Source organism: Salmo salar, unplaced genomic scaffold (genome assembly GCF_905237065.1).
Source record: "Salmo salar unplaced genomic scaffold, Ssal_v3.1, whole genome shotgun sequence".
In the NCBI taxonomy this organism is placed as follows: Eukaryota; Metazoa; Chordata; class Actinopteri; order Salmoniformes; family Salmonidae; genus Salmo; species Salmo salar.
Window position 1 is genome coordinate 482,114 of NW_025550937.1, and position 13,459 is coordinate 495,572.

The 13,459-nt window shown below is 38.2% G+C and overlaps 2 long non-coding RNA genes across 2 annotated transcripts; both read left to right on the top strand.

Annotated features, from left to right (window-relative positions):
* The first annotated feature begins 1,246 nt into the window (after nt 1-1,246).
* Nucleotides 1,247-6,394, top strand: LOC106603833 (uncharacterized). Its single transcript, XR_006768274.1, has 3 exons — nt 1,247-1,483; nt 3,144-3,248; nt 6,304-6,394. It is a non-coding gene; the product is annotated as an uncharacterized lncRNA (long non-coding RNA).
* Nucleotides 6,395-6,436: 42 nt separating this feature from the next.
* On the top strand, nt 6,437-7,670 carry LOC123740290 (uncharacterized). The gene is made up of 3 exons (XR_006768283.1): nt 6,437-6,492; nt 7,196-7,312; nt 7,616-7,670. It is a non-coding gene; the product is annotated as an uncharacterized lncRNA (long non-coding RNA).
* The last annotated feature ends 5,789 nt before the right edge of the window (nt 7,671-13,459 follow it).

Here is a 13,459-nt window from a genome sequence, read left to right on the forward strand (position 1 = left end):
CAGTCTTTAGCGATCTCAGATGATACGAAAGAGAGGTTGGACAGGCTAGTTATGTATTTGTGTTTTCATGTTTTGAATGTTGTATTGTAGTAGGCCTAACCCTCACCAATTATTCTGGTGATGGAGAGAGACACCAGACAAGACACAGAGACAGCAACAGAAAAATAGGATATGATGGAGAGACACCAGACACAGACAGACAGACAGACAGACAGACAGACAGACAGACAGACAGACAGACAGACAGACAGACAGACAGACAGACAGACAGACAGACAGACAGACAGACAGACAGACAGTCAGACAGACAGACAGACAGACAGACAGACAGACAGACAGACAGACAGACAGACAGACAGACAGACAGACAGACACCCTACATAGGCCCCCCCAGATCAGACCTATCCCCCCTCCTCATATACCCAGGCTGTGAGCAGAGCAACAGGCCCAACCCCCACTATTACGCAATGGTTTAGGTACTGTGGGATTCTTTAATCAGTTTGGCTCATTAGATAGGTCAGAGTCTATGTTTGAAGTTCTTGAGTGATTTTTGGCAATACACTGGTGTTGTATTCATGGTTTTAGCTGTTGAAATTCCATCCCGGACCCCCCTACTGGCTATGGGCTAAGCCACCAATGTCTTCACATCCTAGGGGAGAGAGAAGCTGCTACCATTGGGGTGAGAGAGGAACTGCTACCCCTGGGGAGAGAGGAGCTGCTACCCCTGGGGAGAGAGAGGAGCTGCTACCCCTGGGGAGAGAGAAGCTGCTACCCCTGGGGAGAGAGGAGCTGTTACCCCTGGGGAGAGAGAGGAGCTGCTACCCCTGGGGAGAGAGGAGCTGCTACCCCTGGGGAGAGAGGAGCTGCTACCCCTGGGGAGAGATAGGAGCTGCAACCCCTGGGGAGAGAGGAGCTGCTACCCCTGGGGAGAGAGGAGCTGCAACCCCTGGGGAGAGAAGAGCTGCTACCCCTGGGGAGAGAGGAGCTGCTACCCCTGGGGAGAGAGGAGCTGCTACCCCTGGGGAGAGATAGGAGCTGCAACCCCTGGGGAGAGAGGAGCTGCTACCCCTGGGGAGAGAGGAGCTGCTACCCCTGGGGAGAGAGGAGCTGCTACCCCTGGGGTGAGAAGAGCTGCAACCAGCAGAGACTGCGACCATGCTCGGGAAGAGCTTAACGATTGGTGATTGTTGGGGCACGATTGGCAGGAGCTTCAGTGATGAAGACTGCTGCACTTGCTGATGTTTCACAATATGCCACGGCCGTCTCAGTCACCAGGTCTCAACACAATAGAACACCACCATCCCTCCAATAGACTTCCAGACAGTTGTAGAATGTTTGCCAAGGCTCATTGTAAGAGCTGTAAAGAGAGAGGGACTCGGAGAGAGAACAGGTAGAACCTGATATGTAAATGAGCAGAGCAAACGAAAGCAACTTTCAACGACCGAATGATCATTCAGACTCTGTTTCTATTGAGGGATAAAAGGTAAGACGACGATTGTTATGTGTATTAATATAGTTGATGGTATTGTTATGTGTATTAATATAGTTGATGATATTGTTGTGTGTATTAATATAGTTGATGATATTGTTATGTGTATTCATATAGTTGATGATATTGTTATGAGTATTAATATAGTTGATGATATTGTTATGTGTATTAATATAGTTGATGATATTGTTGTGTGTATTAATATAGTTGATGATATTGTTATGTGTATTAATATAGTTGATGATATTGTCATGTGTATTAATATAGTTGGTGATATTGTTATGTGTATTAATATAGTTGATGATATTGTTGTGTGTATTAATATAGTTGATGATATTGTTATGTGTATTAATATAGTTAATTATATTTTTGGTGGACAGTGTTATAATAGTCCTACTCTCCTTAAAATGTTTTGGATATAATTTAGATGCGTGGGGTGAATTCGTTCTGTGCCCATCTGTGTGCCCCAGGGTGATCGCTCCTACACTATCTACAATCTAAAAGCAAAACGTTTGGCAACAGAAACAGTTTAGGTCACATTGTACAGCGTTTAGAGTAAACGGTTTATGTTTTATTTAACATCTTAAAACTGTTGGCTGTGGAGTAAACTAATGAATACGACCCAGGTTGTTGCCTACGACTCGGCATGTTGATACCTGCCTCTTGCTGAAACCTGAACGTAGCCTGAGGGGTATACTATGATACAGGCTTGATATACTGGTTTTCTAAAGCTAGACAGCTTCAGTTAGCTTCACATTCCAGCTCAGGCCTCACCCATCAGAATATACAGAACAGAACAGAAAATAATCGCAATGAAGTTTCAAGGTGAGAATCCTGCCAGGGATTATAGTAAAGTGTGTAGATAAATTAAATGTAATGTTAGTATAGTGAATGACAGTAAAACACTCCTAACGGTCTACTACTACTGAGACAGGTTGGTGTAATGTTAGTATAGTGAATGACAGTAAAACACTCCTAACAGTCTACTACTACTGAGACAGGTTGGTGTAATGTTAGTATAGTGAATGACAGTAAAACACTCCTAACAGTCTACTACTACTGAGACAGAAAACTCAAGTCTGAAATTTCTATGTGGAAATTACAAACTTCAGAAGCCTTTTTAAACCTCAAATACACTACAAGTTATATATTTCCTGCATTGCTGGAAAGTTCTTCTGCAGTGGGGGTGATGAAATTAAGATCCTACATCTGTACACATAATTGTACATGGGGATATGTATGGGGGTCTATAACATCCAATCACAGAGGTTTATATCAGCTGACAGTTGCAATGTTATTGCTAATAACTCAAACTGCCCTTTTCAGATAAAGACATAAACTCTGTACAGATGTAGGATCTTAATTTGATCACCCTGTTGCAGAAAAACTAAACTTGTAGTGTATTTGAGTGTAATTAAACTTTAGAAAAGGTTTCTGAAGATGATAAATTCCACTTTTCCATTTTAAAACTGTTCATTAATTATAATCCACACAATAATTCAAATGTCCTGTTTCTGCAGGATTATTTTCCTGGTGTAGCAAACTGGCTCAAATTAAGATCCAACATCTGCAGAAATATACCCCTTTCTAATGTAGATGGCTCTATTGAGATTCACTTTTGACCATTTGACATCTTGTATTTCCTGTTGTTTAGGCTGGTTGAATGAGTTGCCTGTGAAAGCTACTTCATCTGCAAGAAAACAGGCGGCTGCACCAGTGACTGTCAGAAGTTTTGTGATTTCCTCATATGAACGTGAAAGTAAGTGTGTTGTCTACGCAGTTACAAAATGGCTGTTGAAACTGTGGCACATATTTCTCGGTAACATTGAATAAATATGTTGGTATGTAGGAAAGACGGGCAGACTCTCGTACTGTTGGTCTAGACTACCTACAAACTATTATAAGGCTATGATCACTTATCATGCCGACAAACCTGATGTTCTCTGTGAACTGATCTGAACAGGTTTAGACTGGTCATCTATGATATGTAGGTTATATACAGTACATTCTCTGTTCTTCTACTGGTAGGACTATAACATTATGTTGATCTGAACAGGTTTAGGCTGGTCATCTATGATATGTAGGTTATATACAGTACATTCTCTGTCCTGCTACTGGTAGGACTATAACATTATGTTGATCTGAACAGGTTTAGACTGGTCATCTATGATATGTAGGTTATATACAGTACATTCTCTGTCCTGCTACTGGTAGGACTATAACATTATGTTGATCTGAACAGGTTTAGACTGGTCATCTATGATATGTAGGCTATAGCCGAGGTATAGACCTTGATCTGCATATCACTAACAAACTGCTATTATACATTATAACCTAGTCTACTTTACATAATATAACATCTCTCACTTGATGCAAAAAATCCTTTCTGAATGGATCAACAATTTCCTCCTCGGATCAATCATGTCCATTTTAGCCCGTGTTGCTGTACTGTCTATAACTACCTTAACAAACAGTAACTTATTATTATTATTATTATTATTGTTGTTGTTGTTCTGTCTATAACTACCTTAACAAACAGTGATTATTATTATTATTATTATTGTTATTATTGTTGCTGTACTGTCTATAACTACCTTAACAAACAGTGACTTATTATTATTATTATTATTATTATTATTATTATTATTGTTGTTGTTCTGTCTATAACTACCTTAACAAACAGTGACTTATTATTATTATTATTATTATTGTTGCTGTACTGTCTATAACTACCTTAACAAACAGTGACTTATTATTATTATTATTATTATTATTATTATTGTTATTATTATTATTATTGTTGTTGCTGTTCTGTCTATAACTACCTTAACAAACAGTGACTTATTATTATTATTATTATTATTATTATTATTATTATTGTTGTTGTACTGTCTATAACTACCTTAACAAACAGTAACTTATTATTATTATTATTATTATTGTTGTTGTTGTTCTGTCTATAACTACCTAAACAAACAGTGACTTATTATTATTATTATTATTGTTATTATTATTATTATTGTTATTGTTATTGTTGCTGTACTGTCTATAAAAAAAAAAAAAATGTATGAAATTGTATGAAATGTATGCATTCACTACTGTAAGTCGCTCTGGATAAGAGCGTCTGCTAAATGACTAAAATGTAAAATGTAAAATGTATAACTACCTTAACAAACAGTGACTTATTATTATTATTATTATTATTATTATTATTATTATTATTATTATTATTGTTCTTATTATTATTATTGTTGCTGTACTGTGTAGAAATACCATAACAAACAGTCACTTATTATTATTATTATTATTATTATTATTATTGTTGTTATTGTTGTTGTACTGTCTATAACTACCTTAAAAAACAGTGACTTATTATTATGATTATTACTTTTATTATTATTGTTGCTGTTCTGTCTATAACTACCTTAACAACCAGTAACTTATTATTATTATTATTATTATTATTGTTGTTGTTGCTGTTCTGTCTATAACTACCTTAACAAACAGTGACTTATTATTATTATTATTATTATTATTATTGTTGTTGTACTGTCTATAACTACCTTAACAAACAGTGACTTATTATTATTATTATTATTATTGTTGTTGTTGTTCTGTCTATAACTACCTTAACAAACAGTGACTTATTATTATTATTATTATTATTATTAATATTGTTATTATTATTGTTATTGTTGCTGTTCTGTCTAGAACTGCCTTAACAAACAGTGACTTATTATTATTATTATTATTATTATTATTATTATTATTATTATTATTATTATTATTATTATTATTATTATTATTATTATTGTTATTACTATTGTTGCTGAACTGTCTATAACTAACTTAACAAACAGTGACTTATTATTATTATTATTATTATTATTATTGTTATTATTATTGTTTCTGTTCTGTCTATAACTACCTAAACAAACAGTGACTTATTATTATTATTATTATTATTATTATTATTATTGTTATTGTTGTTGTTCTGTCTGTAACTACCTTAACAAACAATGACTTATTATTATTATTGACAGTTACCATGGAGATGAAATGTCACAACAACATGTTAATGTGATGCTTTAAATCACCTGACTGTTTTTATGTCTGTTAGTAAATGTTTTATTTCTCTAAGAGGTAATGAATACATGAGAACAATTGACAGTCAAGAACTAGTTGTCACTGTGTTAACCACAACCAACATGCTGGATCTCTGTTTAGTTGTCACTGTGTTAACCACAACCAACATGCTGGATCTCTGTTTAGTTGTCACTGTGTTAACCACAACCAACATGCTGGATCTCTGTTTAGTTGTCACTGTGTTAACCACAACCAACATGCTGGATCTCTGTTTAGTTGTCACTGTGTTAACCACAACCAACATGCTGGATCTCTGTTTAGTTGTCACTGTGTTAACCACAACCAACATGCTGGATCTCTGTTTAGTTGTCACTGTGTTAACCACAACCAACATGCTGGATCTCTGTTTAGTTGTCACTGTGTTAACCACAACCAACATGCTGGATCTCTGTTTAGTTGTCACTGTGTTAACCACAACCAACATGCTGGATCTCTGTTTAGTTGTTACTGTGTTGACCACAACCAACATGCTGGATCTCTGTTTAGTTGTCACTGTGTTAACCACAACCAACATGCTGGATCTCTGTTTAGTTGTCACTGTGTTAACCACAACCAACATGCTGGATCTCTGTTTAGTTGTCACTGTGTTAACCACAACCAACATGCTGGATCTCTGTTTAGTTGTCACTGTGTTAACCACAACCAACATGTTGGATCTCTGTTTACAGGGGTCAGTGCTCTAAAATGAGTCTCTCTGGGGAGAGGAAGGAGGGGGGCCCTGCCTCTAAAATGAGTCTCTCTGGGGAGAGAGAGGAGGGGGGCCCTGTCTCTAAAATGAGTCTCTCTGGGGAGAGAGAGGAAGGGGGCCCTGCCTCCAAAATGCATCTCTCTGGGGGACATGACACCAAAGCTAAGAGGTGAGATAACAATTTTATGAATAATTAATTAAGTTTATTTCCAAAATAAATAGCTATCTTAAGGTGAATGCACTTACTGTAAATCTCTCTGGATAAGAGCATCTGCTAAATCAGGGGTTCTCAATCCGGGGTCTGCGGAGGTACTGCAGGGGTTCTGCCGAAGCGTGGGGAGTGGTGGTGTATCCAGGGAGAAAACTAAACTAATATTCTGAAATGTCATTGTGGTCTTATGTTCCCATCTATTGGAATTATTTAGCAACTGCATTAGTGCTGAAAAAAATGTGTTATTCCTTACTAAAGTAGTAATTACTGAGAATGACTAGTTAATTTTATCACTTACAATCATAAAATAACAACTTATACCATAACAAACAATTAAACTGACATAAACCAAAATCACTATATATGTAGTTATTTAGTTAATTACCAAATTGAGCCGGTCGGTCACATTTGAGAGTGAGGGAGATATACAGCATTTTGCATAAAAAATCATGATTTTTGTCTCTCTGAAATGAAACCATCAAGTGATAGATTTTAAACAAATCCTTGTCTGTGAGAGATGTAATAATTAATACATAATTTCTTTAAACAATAAAAGCTCATTTCTGTAAAGTGATATGTTGCGTTTTGGAACTCTTCTTATGTTTCCCATCTGAGATCAGAGTAGATGAGAGATGTAATGTTTGTCTCTGTTGTGTTGAAGTCCAATCAAGCAGGAGAGACCAGCCTCCCCTGTCCCCAGCTGTGTGTCCATGAAGAGTGAGCAGTCTATGGGTCAACCTATAAAGTTTAGAGAGGGAGACTTTTCTACTGAACAAAGGTAAGAAGAACTCATGGGTCATGGTCAGTGAGTTAAACAACACTGTCTCTAGTCATTTCTCCTCTCCCATTTTCACATTTCTTTTGGTTGTTTTCATAATCCATAGGCTAACCCTTTAGTCCATTTTCATAGTCCTAAAACAATATTAAACAAACACAACGTTCCCTCCCTGTGTGTGTGTGTGTGTGTGTGTGTGTGTGTGTGTGTGTGTGTGTGTGTGTGTGTGTGTGTGTGTGTGTGTGTGTGTGTGTGTGTGTGTGTACTCCCTGGATGAGGAGATGTAATCTCATGTTTTGTCCACAGAAACCAACAGGAGAGATCAGAGTCAGAGATTCTCAGTGGTCAGTCTTCCCAGAGTCATCAAACAGACCTGGACTCTATATTCAGTGTATGTGGTCCTGTTATGAACATTTGTTTTTGTTTTCCTCAAGTAAAGTTGATCTGTCAATTATTCATTATTGTGTTAATGAGAAAGCATTTCTTCTCTTGCTTAACTTATTTTATTTATTTATTTCAGTTGCTTGAAGAGAAAATGATGACATTTGTGAAGAACGAGCTGAAGATGTTCAAGAGGATTCTTAGTCCAGAACTCCCAGAAGGCTTTGAGAGTCAGAAGCAGGATGAGGAAGTGGTGGATGCTGAAGATGAGAAGCAGGAGAGCAGTGCCAGAGAGGGAGCTCTGAAGATCACACTGCACGTCCTAAGGAAAATGAACCAGAAGGAGCTTGCTGACACACTGGAGAAATGTAAGACCTGTCTGCCTCATGTTGAATGCTGTTTTATAACATTTAAAAGCTGTAGCTAAAGTACAGCTAAAGTAGCTGAGTAACTCAATGATATTGTAGCAGCCTTAACACAACACCTAGTGACCTCATCAAGTAGCAGCAGGGATGTGTTGTGTTGATTAATTTAGAGAGAGAGACAGAGAGAGAGAGACAACATTAATAATACCATCAATAACACCAATAATATTATAATCAGTCACACCAGTCTGTAATGCATTATGAAAACATTTACACATTTATACTGTCAGTTAAGAGAATAATTGTTATAATGTAAAACTTTAACAGTCCTACAATACTGTAGGCATTAAAACAGACATAATATTAACATCCTCTGTGTTATTTCTTCATTCAGATGAGCTTGCTGTGATTTGCCAACGTGAACTCAAATCTAATCTAAAGAAGAAGTTTCAATGTGTATTTGAGGGGATCGCTAAACAAGGAAACCCAACACTTCTCAATAAGATCTACACAGAGCTCTACATCACAGAGGGTGGAACAGGAGAGGTCAATAATGAACATGAGCTGAGACAGATTGAGACAACAACCAGGAAACAAGCAAGACCAGAGACTGCAATCAAATGTAACGACATCTTCAAACCCTTAACCGGACAAGACAAACGTATCAGAACTGTGCTGACAAAGGGAGTCGCTGGCATTGGAAAAACAGTCTCTGTGCAGAAGTTCATTCTGGACTGGGCTGAAGGAAAAGCAAATCAGGATGTCCAATTTGTATTTTCATTCCCTTTCCGGGAGCTGAACTTGATGAAAGGGGGAAAAAACACTTTGATTGAACTTCTCAATCACTTCTCAATGGAAACCAAACAATCAGGAATCTCCAACTACGACAAGTACAAAGTTCTGTTCATCTTTGATGGTCTGGATGAGTGCCGACTGCCCCTAGACTTCCAGAAGAACAAGATCTGTTGGGACGTCACAGAGTCAACCTCAGTGGATGTTCTGCTGACAAATCTCATCAAGGGAAATCTGCTTCCCTCTGCTCTCCTCTGGATAACTACCCGACCTGCAGCAGCCAATAAGGTCCCTTCAGGGTGTGTTGACCAGGTGACAGAGGTACGAGGGTTCAATGACCCACAGAAGGAGGAGTACTTCAGGAAGAGATTCAGTGATGAGGACCTGGCCAGCAGAATCATCTCACACATAAAGACATCAAGGAGCCTCCACATCATGTGCCACATTCCAGTCTTCTGTTGGATTTCTGCAACAGTCCTCGAACACATGCTGAAACATAAGACAGAAGAGATGCCCAAGACTCTGACTGAGATGTACACACACCTAGTGGTGTTTCATACCAAACAGAAGAATGAAAAGTATCTTGGGAAAGAAGAGACAGGTCCACACTGGAATAAAGAGAGCATTCTGTCACTGGGAAAACTGGCTTTTCAACAGCTTGTGAAGGGCAATCTGATTTTCTATGAAGAAGACCTGAAAGAGGCTGGCATTGATGTCAATGAAGCCTCAGTGTACTCAGGATTGTGCACACAGGTCTTTAAAGAGGAATGTGTGCTGTACCAGGTCAAGGTGTACTGCTTTGTTCATCTGAGCATTCAGGAGTTTCTGGCTGCTGTATATGTGTTCCTCTCATTCATAAACAAAAATGAGAATCTAATGGAACTCAAACAACGCAGAACAAAAGACGAGTCTGAAGTTACTTTCTACAAGAGTGCTGTGGATAAAGCCTTACGAAGTGAGACAGGAAACCTGGACCTGTTCCTCCGCTTCCTTCTGGGCCTCTCACTGGAGTCCAATCAGAAGCACTTACGAGGTCTACTGACAAAGACAAGAAGCAGCTCACTGAGCCATGATGAAACTGTCAAGTACATCAAGGAGAAGATCAGGGAGAATCCCTCTCCAGAGAGGAGCATCAATCTGTTCCACTGTCTGAATGAACTGAATGACCATTCTCTAGTGGAGGAGATCCAAAGCTACCTGAGCTCAGGAAGTCTCTCAAGAACCCAACCTGTCACCTGCACAGTGGTCAGCTCTGGTCTTTGTGTTGCTGACTTCAGAAAAGGAGCTGGATGTGTTTGACCTGAAGAAATACTCCAGATCAGAGGAAGGTCTTCTGAGGCTGCTGCCAGTGGTCAAAGCCTCCAGAGCTGCTCTGTGAGTAAATAAAATAAATAAATAAAATTACATATAAGAACTAATCATCAGGAAGAAATATTCAGTTTAGAGAAAAATATGTATTATGATGTGTATATAATATTGTATTGAATAACATATTGAATCAGATATTCAATCTAGTATTACAATATGACCATACAATTCTAAGAGATGGAAGATGAATCTATATGTTGTTTGAGAGAATAAACCAAATGCATCTGCCGTTGTCCATCTACACTACTGGTGTTAAATTAACAGTGTGTTTGTGAAGTCATGATGATTTCGTTGCAGGCTGTCAGGCTGTGGAGTCACAGAGGAAGGCTGTGCTTCTCTGGTCTCAGCTCTGAAGTCAAACCCCTCACACCTGAGAGAGCTGGACCTGAGTAACAATGACCTGAAGGATTCAGGAGTGAAGCTGCTCTCTGCTGGACTGGAGAATCCACACTGCAGACTGGAGACTCTGAGGTCAGTATTCCTGTAGTTGGTCAACAAGTGATAACTGTTCACCAGATCCACATGTGTTTACCAGGCACACATAGTACAAGTGTTTGGACAGTGAAGCTTACAGTTTTAAATGTTGTGCTATGCTCCAGCATTTTGGATTTGAGATAGAATGTTTCATATTAGGTGACAGTACAGAATGTCACCTTTTATTTGAGGGTATTTTCATACATAGTTGTTACGTTAGAAAGAAAGAATGTATTTAGTTCTCCATTTGAAAAGTTGTACATATTCGGGCAAATTCACTTATATTGTATTAAAGTTGTCATAAGTTTAGTATTTAGGCCCATGTTCCATGCCTGCAGTGATTACATCAAGCTTGTGATTCTACTAACTTGTTGAATTCATTTGCAGTTTGTCTTGGTTGTGTTTTGGTTTATGTTTTTCCGAATAGAAACTGAATGGTGAATAATGACCTGTCATTTTGGAGACACTTCACTTGTATTGTCAGTAAGAATAGAAGATGTTTCTGAACACTTCTACATTCATGTGGATGCTACCATGATTATGAATAATCAGGAATGAATCGTGAATAATGAGGAATGATCCTCTGTTATTGGTAATGGTGAGAGGTTAGCATGTTTTGTTGTATCCTCTGTTATTGGTAATGGTGAGAGGTTAGCATGTTTTGTTGTAGCCTCTGTTATTAGTAATGGTGAGAGGTTAGCATGTTTTGTTGTATCCTCTGTTATTGGTAATGGTGAGAGGTTAGTATGTTTTGTTGTAGCCTCTGTTATTGGTAATGGTGAGAGGTTAGCATGTTTTGTTGTAGCCTCTGTTATTGGTAATGGTGAGAGGTTAGCATGTTTTGTTGTATCCTCTGTTATTAGTAATGGTGAGAGGTTAGCATGTTTAGTTGTAGCCTCTGTTATTGGTAATGGTGAGTGGTTAGCATGTTTTGTTGTAGCCTCTGTTATTGGTATTGGTGAGAGGTTAGCATGTTCTGTTGTAGCCTCTGTTAATGGTAATGGTGAGAGGTTAGCATGTTTTGTTGTAGTCTCTGTTATTGGTAATGGTGAGAGGTTAGCATGTTTTGTTGTAGCCTCTGTTATTGGTAATGGTGAGAGGTTAGCATGTTTTGTTGTAGCCTCTGTTATTGGTAATGGTGAGAGGTTAGCATGTTCTTTTGTAACCTCTGTTATTGGTAATGGTGCGAGGTTAGCATGTTTTGTTGTAATCTCTGTTATTGGTAATGGTGAGAGGTTAGCATGTTTTGTTGTAGTCTCTGTTATTGGTAATGGTGAGAGGTTAGCATGTTTTGTTGTAGCCTCTGTTATTGGTAATGGTGAGAGGTTAGCATGTTCTGTTGTAACCTCTGTTATTGGTAATGGTGAGAGGTTAGCATATTTTGTTGTAACCTCTGTTATTGGTAATGGTGAGAGGTTAGCATGTTTTGTTGTATCCTCTGTTATTGGTAATGGTGAGAGGTTAGCATGTTCCGTTGTAGCCTCTGTTATTGGTAATGGTGAGAGGTTGGCATGTTTTGTTGTAGCCTCTGTTATTGGTAATGGTGAGAGGTTAGCATGTTTTGTTGTAGCCTCTGTTATTGGTAATGGTGTGAGGTTAGCATGTTTTGTTGTAGCCTCTGTTACTGGTAATGGTGAGAGGTTAGCATGTTTTGTTGTAGCCTCTGTTATTGGTAATGGTGAGAGGTTAGCATGTTCTGTTTAAACTCTGTTATTGGTAAAGGTGAGAGGTTAGCTTGTTTTGTTGTAGCCTCTGTTATTGGTAATGGTGAGAGGTTAGCATGTTTTGTTGTAGCCTCTGTTATTGGTAATGGTGAAGGGTTAGCATGTTTAGTTGTATCCTCTGTTATTGGTAATGGTGAGAGGTTAGCATGTTTTGTTGTAGCCTATGTTATTGGTAATGGTGTGAGGTTAGCATGTTTTGTTGTAGCCTCTGTTACTGGTAATGGTGAGAGGTTAGCATGTTTTGTTGTAGCCTCTGTTTTTGGTAATGGTGAGAGGTTAGCATTTTTGTTGTAGCCTCTGTTATTGGTAATGGTGAGGTTAACATGTTTGTTGTAGTCTCTGTTATTGGTAATGGTGAGAGGTTAGCATGTTTTGTTGTAGTCTCTGTTATTGGTAATGGTGAGAGGTTAGCATGTTTTGTTGTAGCCTCTGTTATTGGTAATGGTGTGAGGTTAGCATGTTTTGTTGTAGCCTCTGTTACTGGTAATGGTGAGAGGTTAGCATGTTTTGTTGTAGCCTCTGTTTTTGGTAATGGTGAAAGGTTAGCATGTTTTGTTGTAGCCTCTGTTATTGGTAATGGTGAGGTTAACATGTTTTGTTGTAGTCTCTGTTATTGGTAATGGTGAGAGGTTAGCATGTTTTGTTGTAGTCTCTGTTATTGGTAATGGTGAGAGGTTAGCATGTTTTGTTGTAATCTCTGTTATTGGTAATGGTGAGAGGTTAGCATGTTTTGTTGTAGCCTCTGTTATTGGTAATGGTGAGAGGTTAGCATGTTCTGTTGTAAACTCTGTTATTGGTAAAGGTGAGAGGTTAGCTTGTTTTGTTGTAGCCTCTGTTATTGGTAATGGTGAGAGGTTAGCATGTTTTTTTGTAGCCTCTGTTATTAGTAATGGTGAGAGGTTAGCATGTTTAGTTGTATCCTCTGTTATTGGTAATGGTGAGAGGTTAGCATGTTTTGTTGTATCCTCTGTTATTGGTAATGGTCAAATTAAATCAAATTTATTTATATAGCCCTTCTTACATCAGCTGATATCTCAAAGTGTTGT